Source organism: Cinclus cinclus, chromosome 9 (genome assembly GCF_963662255.1).
Source record: "Cinclus cinclus chromosome 9, bCinCin1.1, whole genome shotgun sequence".
NCBI classification, from domain to species: Eukaryota; Metazoa; Chordata; class Aves; order Passeriformes; family Cinclidae; genus Cinclus; species Cinclus cinclus.
Window position 1 is genome coordinate 2,927,843 of NC_085054.1, and position 8,152 is coordinate 2,935,994.

Below are 8,152 nucleotides of genomic sequence, written 5' to 3' on the forward strand. Positions count from 1 at the left end.
TGAGATTAATTGTTTTTTCACCATCCCAAGTAAACCTTTCCTTTTTTTTTTTTTTTGGAATGATTGGCTTTACTGTCTGCTGAAAGAAAATTCATTTTCCTATTAGTTAGAACCTCCTTCCACCTGAGAAACATTCTTTCCAATTGGAAACACTTCAGTAAAATCCATCTGGATATAAAAAGGTGTGACACATCAGTCTTGGGTAACGAGCAAAGATTTATCACTTCATCTGAAAACCGGTGATGTTCAAAGGAAGAAAATCAATTCAGTCATCCTGCCAGACTCCTGTGGCAGGATACTGGCAGCAAACAATTGCCTCCCCCAGCCTGTCTCCTTTCAGCTGACTGAAGCAGATGCTCTCTGCTTTTAGGCTCATTTGTTTCCTTGCCGTTTCACCATTTTTCCCCCCCGAGGTAAACTTTGCCAACCCTGTTCTTCTCTATCTGTTGGTGCAGCTAACCTAATACATGCCTTGCTCGCATCTGATTCTTGCTGTTCCCCAAAATCCCTTGCTTGTGCTTGATTACTATGATTTTTCTCTTGTAATGCTTCTTAACATTTCTTAGATTCTCCTAGATATCTCCGAGAGATAGCACTATAAATCCAGACTTTGATTAAGTGTAGTTGTAGAAATACAAGCCACGAGGCACATTTTGAGCTCCCTGTGTTCTTTAAGCACCAGTTCAAATAGTACCTCTCGTCTCTGAGGCATAATTATGTTTTCCCCCTGTATGATGCAATTATATCTCCCCTTTTTAAAAATACAGCCTTCTTCTGGTTTGACTTTTAATTCACTCTCTGGCTTCCCATCTGCTGCAGTCTCATGTCCCAGATGTTGAAAACCTGCCAGTTGCTCAGCTGGGTTTCAAAACCAGAATTTCTGGCATTCTGTTCATACTGCTCACTGTGGCTCTCTCTCTTCTCTTGTGGCCTCCTGCAAGTCTCTGTTTGGAGATCATGGTGGTGTTTTTTGGTGAGCACCCTTTGTGGTGTTGGATCCCTCAGTCCTTTCCCAATGACTTTTGCTTTGCCTTGCATATATCATCCATCAGCATTTCAGAATGTGGGCTGAAAACAATGTTTAGGACTCTTAATAATTCTGGGGAGAGAAAAATTACTTCTCTGACTGCTGCTCCTTTCTGCTGAGACAGAACTGCACCAGTCTTGTAGCCTTTCTTTGCAGGCCATGCCTTTGTAAGAAATCCATCTGTTTTGTGATCAATGCAATCAAAATAATTTTAATACCGGATGAAAATGTTGTTCTGCAGTTTTCCTTCAGCATTCTTAGACAGTACTTTTTTTCTTTCCTTTGTCTATTTCTGTTACTTGCTGGAGGGCCTTTGGAATGAATTATGAGTAGCAAGATTGGCTGTGCAATCTACCATGGATAAATATAATTTGTAACATGATAGAAAAATGTACTTTATCACAAAATACCCTATAGGTGAAAGGGATAAACATCGATTCTTTTTTAAAGGTCAGTCAAAGCAAACACTTAAGTAGGTTCCAAAATACTGTAATTCTGCACAACTAGATGAAATCAGATTAGCAGTGTGGTTTTAATGTTTAATTTAGTAATGCCATTTGTTTTCCTCACAGCACATAATCCAGTGTCCATAGAATACTTTCTCAGTAAGTTAAACGATACTGAATTTTATCTCGTGCCACAGGGAACCATCCTTAACCAAACAAAATACGTGTAAGAGAAAGAATCCTACAAATCAAACACAGGGACAGTTGATATTGTACAGTAAACAAGGAAGACAAATGTGATTCATTTCCTTGTGAGTTATGAATTTGCTTATTTTCTTTGGTTCTTGAAATGATGAAAGTTGATAATTTTCTATCAATTTCTCATGTATATTGCTGACAAGATAAATATAGCAAAATTAAAATAGAATGGTAGTGCAAATGCATATTAATTGTGCCACTGTCAAATAGGCAATAGTAGAATATTTGTTACAGTAATTTATAATGGATAATTCAAGTAAAATGATAGAGCAAACATTTTTTATGTTTGTCTGTATAAGACAAACTCCAAAATCCTGCTGGGTATAGAAGATGGCTCACTAGTAGAAGCCAGGGGAGTTGCTTAGGTTAATGCATTGTCTCTTGTTCTGTTTTCTGTAATAGAGATACCAACATAACATGGTTTTTAGAATGTGAATTCTAACCCTTTGAACAGACGTGTCTTCTAAAAATGGTATTTACAGGTCAGATTATCTGCAATGCTTCCCTGAATTTGTTTTTAATGCTTGACAGCTTCATATGCTAGCCAGTTAGTATTACCAAGGCCTTTCTTGAAGCTCCAAGATGCACTTACACTGCACAGCTAAAGTAAAGGTGTTCCTAATTTAAAAGAAAACCATCTGATAGTATCATAATTAGAGTATTTTCAGAAACAACATTTCCGTTCTTGTTTAGCTTTCTTAGTGCCACTCTTTGTGGTACTTCGTTTGTCTCTTGTTTTCATATAGAAAATTACCTTATTTTTAAAGCAACACATTTTGATGGTTTTTTTCTGTGCAGTGGGCACAAAACAATGCAAGGTGGATGCTGGCAATTTTCAGGAAACAAGCAACAAAAAACGGCCACCTCATAAATATGTCCAGGATGTTCATATTCCCCTACCTGTCAGCTTTCTCTAAAAGAAATCTGGAATCCTACCTGTCTCAGAGAGGAGAATAAGGAAGTTCTTTAATTGTATGGAGTAAATTGTTGGCCCTAACTTAATAGAGATGAGTTCTTACTTTAAAATATTAGTGTATATGTTGCACATGCCCTAGTTCCAGTGGTCAATGCATTTTGCTCTAATGATACTCCTTTTTTGAATGTTAAAAAATATCCACTAATATAACATTGCTGTGTCTGTGTTCAGATTACAGTTTTCTGTAATGAAAAATACAAAAGTTCATAGCTTTTCTGCCACTGAAATGTTACTTTGGACATTTCTTGCCTGATTAGGGAGAATTTTAAAATTGACATATTTAGTCTATACATTAGAAATTAGTCTGTAATTTTTACTTGTATAAAAATGATGGCTGGTCCCACTGCTGAAATAGGCTGGGTTTAAGCCATAGAAATAATAATTGCCAAGCACAGTAGCATATAAATGCCCTGATGTCTAATTGGAATATTTGTAGCAGCTCATCAAAGTCAGTTGAAACTGGATTGAGCAGTCTTTGAAAGTTGGATCATAGACTGGACAACTTAGTATTTTGCATAAATTTGGATTATTTGAACTTTGCTGTCTGGTCTCCCAGTACCCATTTTAACAGGTAAATATAGCAACCTTCTTTTTAAAACATGCTTACTATTTTTTGTTCAACCTCATGCCTTTCTTCAGTGAAAAAACTACACATATTGCAGCGAAGCCAGAGCTATATATTTTTTATGTAAACTCTGTATGTATTTAGATGCATATGTATGTTGTGTGTAAGTTCCAGGATTAAATTCTGTGAGTTACAGCATCAGATGGTAGCACTGGTAGAAAGTATAATGTGGGGAGGGTTTTTCATATGCCGTTTTAAAACTGTCTGTGGTGCATCACAGTAAAGCTGGGATCAGACTGTGACACCTAGTCCAGTAGTTCAAGGTCTCCCATGACAGACTTGTCACTGATTGTTTGGGCAGAATGGATTTATGAGAGGGAGAGAAGCCTGGGAATGCACATGACAAGCTTTATCTGAAGCTGAGTCATTTAAGATACCTCTCTCAAAGATCAAAAAATAACCCAAAACACTTAACACATGATATTTTTTACAAGGCTTTTTTATGTAGTAACCTGTAGTTATATATGTGGTTGCCATTTAAACACAGTATTTTAGTCCATTAAATCCAATTACATTTTAGGCTTCTATATTGTCATATGAAACTGTAGCTGTAGAAATACATCCCTTTTTTCATCTCATCGCCCCCCAAGTAGGTTCAGTTTTAACATGAAAAAGTAACAAATCAGATTTCTCATTTGGGATTTCTTCTGTAATTCTGTATTTCCTCTTACTGAGTAAAATTGGAGGCAGAACTTCCATTTCTGCAATACCAGATGCGGGTGCTCCTGCAAATCCAAGTGGATTTTATGTTCAGCACCTGTGTTTCTGAGGGAATGGGCTCCTCATCAGCTCACGGCTGAGCCCAGTGCTCTTGGAATCCAGCAGGAGTGTGGGCAAAGGAGGGGTGAGTTCTGCTGGCTGTGGTGTAAAACTTCTCTGGAGAGGATTAGCCCTAGGAAAGCTGATGTGGAATGTGGGACTGCAGGGGTAACCCTGACTCCTGAGCCTTGCTGGATGTTGCTGATGGGGATTCAGGCTCTGGAGCTGGGTCAGCACAGGGCAGCTGTAGCTTTGTCAAGAAGTGGAACTGCACTGGGGTAGTGGGAGTGCAAGGGTTCAAGATAAATCCTCATTTACACCAAGGCCCTTTAATGTTCATCTGGGCTCCATGCAGGTCTGTGTTAGCACTGCATTATTAATACAAATTATTTTTTCTGGCCATTTCTGTTTATTTCACTGTGGTTTAATATTCACATGTGCATAATAAGCAGGAACTAGTTGGAGTTATGCTAATTCATAGTGTAATCATCAGCTATTTTTCAAAGCCTCTTGCTGTTTTTATCAGCAATTGTTTGAATTTCCAAGTCATTTGGTTGGTTAACTTCAATGCACACACCATGCTTCCACAGCACAGGAAGGAGGGATTTCTTCCCAGGCCTTGCAGGCTTCTGCAGATGTATCACTGGAGTGTGTCCATCAGGGCACAGCCTCTCACCTGGTAACTGTTTTAAAGCAGAAATTATTAGCCTTTATAACTTCCTAGTTCCAAGGTCTCCCAAACCTCCACTTTTGTAGCCCATTCACTTGTTTTTAAGACGGCAAATGTGTGAGGTTTATTTCTAGAGCACTTGATTCACTTTCTTTTTTGTGCTTCAGAACTGTATCATGAAGTTTCATACTTCAGTCTTGTTTATTCAGAGAATAGTTAATGTTTCTGGTCTTTGTAGTTTGTAAGAAGTCACAAGAACAAACAGGCAAGTCCAAGTTATAGCTGACTCATTTGTCACTTTTGAATTTCCTGATCGGTGACTCTTCTCTCTTTCACACTGTTAAAACGTATTTAAAATGGTTTGTATGTATATGTTTTCTTGTCTGCTTTTTGTCTCTAGAGGAAAGCGTACTCTATTCACATTTATATAAGCTGGAATCATGTTTTACAATCGCTGTTGATTATTTCCCACCCCACCCCCAAATGCAGTATAAGAGGAAAATAAACATGGCAAGAATGAATTCCTAGGGTTTGGTCTTCTGTAAAGGCTGAAATAAGAAGATGTGAAACTGCCATTTTCCTTATGAAAGACTGTAAAGAGAGCATTACTTTCTGAGCGAGCTTTTCTAGGGGAAGAGGGGGAGAAATCCTAGAATATGGAGTCTCATCAGAACCCTTTTGTTAACGGGTATTTTTGGTTTTCCTCTCAAACGACTGAGGAAATATCATGTATGAATTTATAAATAATTGCTTTCAGTTATTTCTTTTGTATAAGCTGCCCAACACCCTAGCTATGCTGTATAAGTTGTGTTTCATGGAACAGTGTGAGTATGAAATAAAAAGCTAATTTTGGGGTTTTAATCATCTGTGGATGCCACTATGAAAGCTGACATTGTTAAAGCCACTACAGAGTTTTCTATGAATACTTGTAAGAATTGCTTTGTTATATATAACCTAAATAAAGAGATTGTATTGATACAGAGGCATTGGATAAGAACATTTAAAAGGCTGTTCTTTAGGCCTGAGAGAAAAGGCTTGCTGTAAAAATGGTGCATTATTCCATTTATTAAAGATCATATTAATGACAAAAAGCATGGTCTTTTGTTGGTGGTTCATGCCATTATTATTGGCCAGAAGTATAAACATGCTGCAGGAATGAGAGGAAGAGGAAACCCCCGTTGTAGCTGTGTTTGGTTGGAGGATAAGGAATTCCTTGATTACTAAGGGATGAATAAGACTCCAGACACCTTTGGCATGAGCAGGTGGTCCTGTGCAGTGGGAATCACTGGGGCTTGCCCTTGCTGGAGAGGTGCAGTGCTTCTGCTCCCTTCTGCCCCCCTTTCTCACTGGCCAGCCAGGTCAGGTGCTTGTGTTGGAACTGAACACAGTTTTGCAGACATTTCAGAGCAGCAGGCCTTGCATGACCTCTTGTCACACTTTGCCTGCTTGCTAAGTGTAAATGCAGAAAAACAGGAAAAGAAAACAGGAGGAAGAGGTATTAACCAAATACTTCTTCAGTTTTGGTCGGCACTTGGGGAAAGCACAGGATTGATGGCAACTAGGCACGTGGGGGAATTAAAGAATTAAAAGAGCAGCCCCTTACCCTTCCCACACAAACTATTGCACTCCCCTCTCCCCATGAAGAGACAATATCCTGGCATTCTTACGAGCAGAAGCTTCCCCAGCCTGGAGCTGCTGTCCTATCCAGCAGAACTGAAAAAGATGGATTGAGTTATTGTAGAAGGATGCTGCAAATTTCCACTGACTGACACTTCTCCGCTATACACAGATTGGTGGCATCCATCCTGCAGCTCAGTTGCATTGATGTTTTTGTCTCTCCTCCTCAATTATTGTTAATTTATTTTTCTCTATCCACAGTGGTGGTTTTTGCAAGCAAGTAAGTGGTGCAAGTCTCTGGTCAAAGAACTAACAAAATTCAAAGAAAGAAGGGAGAGACAGAATGAGGAGCTTCATTTCTTGCTGTCATAAATAAGGAGGAAGCAACAAAATGAGGCGAGTGTCTGCCTCTATGGCAAACACTCTCAGCCCCACAAGTAAACCTAGAAACCTTTGGCTACAGGAAGGGACCATGGCAGGCCTTGCTCTCCCTAGAAGTGGGAAGCACACTGGGAGTGGGGGCCAGCATGACAAAAGTAGCTGTGTCCCCAAAAGCAATTCTCACTCTTGGCTTGGCTGACAGCAGCCAAGTCCTGCCCTATCCCAGCAGGTGTGGCTGAGCCTTACCCTCAGGTCACCTGAGAAGCCTGACTCAGCCCTGCATGAAGAGTGTGAATGGTGAATTTTACTGATAGATTTTTCTTTGGGTCAATAAGCTACTCAGGCTTAAGGAAGTCTCTTTGTAATTTGCCTGTGTGAGCTCATACACTCACCTCTGGCAGCTCTCACCTGCAGAAGGAGCAACCACTTTTATTTGCTTTTACTTGCTAATGTGAAGTGAAAGTAAAACAACAGTAATTATATTCCCCTTTGTTCCAGAGCAGTGATGCAGCTGCAGAACGTACTTTGTGGAACACAGCCATGTCAGTCTTCCATTTGTTTCCATTTAGGGCTTTTTCCCCTATTTACTTCTTGCTAATTCTGATGTTATGGAAATTCTCCACGTGCAGGAGATTATACACATCTGCTCACTGCCATGACCCAAAACACATTCTATTGGATAAGAAGGCTAATTTTCCACAGGCAGGAAAACTCAAATATACCAAAATATTTGTATAAATTCAGCTTTTCATGTTAACCTGAAACATTGTCATTCTCCATCCTGAGAGATGGAGATTTGATTCCTGGAATTTAAATGGCACACGTGGGTATTCTGCTTTTGTGTCAGGGCATCTTCTTTCAGCTCTCAGTACCATGGGGAAAGTCTGTGAGAAATCTACAAACGGTGATCTGAGCTGAAGTCATGCTTTGGGGATCACTGATGCCTCTTTTACAAAGACAACAAATAAGGCTGTCTGAGGACAGCTGGTCTGTGGGAGGTGATTAAGGAAAGCAAATCTGTATTTACTATGCGGTGTCTGAGCAAATGGCATTTCTAGACAGGGCTCACATGAGCACTGGAAAAATGTTAAGGGTGCAAATATTGAGTAATGTTGGAAACTACAGATACAGGTGCATTTCAATTCACAGGACAGGAGCTTTCCAGCACCCTCTATCACAGTCCATCAAGTCCTTTTGAGAACAAGGACATACAGTCAGTAGAGAGCAGGCAGGTGGTTTGGGCAGATAATGGACAAAAGCCAGTGGGCAGCACTTCAAGTACATGAGGTGGATTTGAGGAAGGAGAAAGCATGAAGGGAGGCTAGGGAGACTTGTTTCAGACATCAGCAACACTGTAGAACTCAGCATTTGTCTTTGGCCCAATTTCTTTGTT